Below are 1,594 nucleotides of genomic sequence, written 5' to 3'. Positions count from 1 at the left end.
AAATATTTACCTTTATGTTTTTAAGTCTATTACATGTTTTTAATATTTATTTTTCAGAACACTTTATTAATTCATAATTCAAACATTACATGTTTGGGTTAATCTATTTTCACATGTACAATGTACTATGGCAGTTCTTTTACTATAAATAATTAAAAAATGATACAGCTGTTTTTATTACAGTATACAAATTTTATTACATAACACAAATTTACCATTTTAACAATTTCTAGGTATACAGTTCAGTGGCATTAAGAACATTCACATTGTTGAATATAGCACTTTTGAACTTCACTTCATTTAAAATAACATATTTTGCTCAGTTTTTCTTTTTTTAAAATTTTTATTTTGTTTTAAATTTATCTTTATTGTTTCACTTGGGGCTTGTTTCTTTTGGCTGACTCTTTGGGTTTGTTTCTATGTATTAGGTAGATCTGCTATGACTCCCCGCCTTGGTGGGTGTCATGCAGTGGGTGACCTGTGGGATCCAGTGGTGCAGTTTCCCTGATCACCAGACCTAGGTCTAATAATGTTCCTTGTGCACTTTGTGTGTGCCCTCCCATTACAATTGAGTCTTTTTTTTTTTTTTTTTTACAGAAACACAAACTGGTTTATTATCTAGACAGCTGATATTAAATATAATGGGATTCTTCTGCCAAAGTATTGTTTATCAATTTGATCCATCAACTTTTGATGCTTAAAAAAAGTTTACTGGAATAAAATTAAACAATTAAATTTAGTTCATGTCTTTTATTAACCCAAATACAATTACTTGTCTTCTGGTTTGTTGAAGCAATAGGTCAGACAACATTTGCCACAATAATGTCTGTCAAAGTGGCTGGCCATAAAAACTCCAGCACCACATTCATCTGAGGGCACTCCCGAAGAAGGCGACTGATTTTGCCATTCTCATCCACTTTGTAGTATTTCAGGAGAGCCAGCTTAACCTTCTTTCTCTTATGCTTGTTCTTCTTGGGAGTGGTGTAAGACTTCTTCCTTTTCTTAGCACCACCACGAAGTCTCAACACAAGATGAAGAGTGGACTCCTTTTGAATGTTGTAGTCAGACAAAGTATGTCTATTTTCCAATTGCTTGCCAGTAAAGATCAGTCTTTGCTGATCAGGAGGAATTCCTTCTTTATCCTAGATCTTGGCTTTTACTAGTATATTTTCTATCGCATCCGAGGGTTCAACCTCAAGAGTGAGGGTTTTAGGGAAAATCTGCATCCCGCAGAAGGCAGATCCATAAGCACAATTGAGTCTTGATTGCTATTGGCTCGTTCTTATGCGGGCTCAACCCTCAGGCTGGCTGACAGTGAAAATCAACCCCCAACACAGTGTGCAGTCTCCTGTGCAGTTATCACACAAAGTGGAATTCTCTGCAAATTTTGGAGCCTGCGTATATACTACTTCTGGAGCTTATTGGATCCTGCTCTGTTGTTTGAAGCTGGCCATTGGGTTTATTGGTTTTGAGCCTTTTTGGGGTGTCTCTGGTACAGGCCCATCAAGTGCTGTTTGTGACTGTCCCTGTTTAGAGCTATCAGCAATCCATAGCTTGTAGCTCCCTCTGCTAGGGCTGGATGCAAGTGGGAAAG

The 1,594-nt window shown here is 37.1% G+C and overlaps 1 pseudogene; it reads right to left on the bottom strand.

Annotated features, from left to right (window-relative positions):
• Positions 1–735: 735 nt before the first annotated feature.
• Positions 736–1,226, bottom strand: LOC103305579 (ubiquitin-40S ribosomal protein S27a-like; annotated as a pseudogene).
• Positions 1,227–1,594: the final 368 nt, after the last annotated feature.

This window comes from Eptesicus fuscus, chromosome 16 (assembly GCF_027574615.1).
Source record: "Eptesicus fuscus isolate TK198812 chromosome 16, DD_ASM_mEF_20220401, whole genome shotgun sequence".
Lineage (NCBI taxonomy): Eukaryota > Metazoa > Chordata > Mammalia > Chiroptera > Vespertilionidae > Eptesicus > Eptesicus fuscus.
This window is presented reverse-complemented; position numbering and strand designations above follow the sequence as displayed.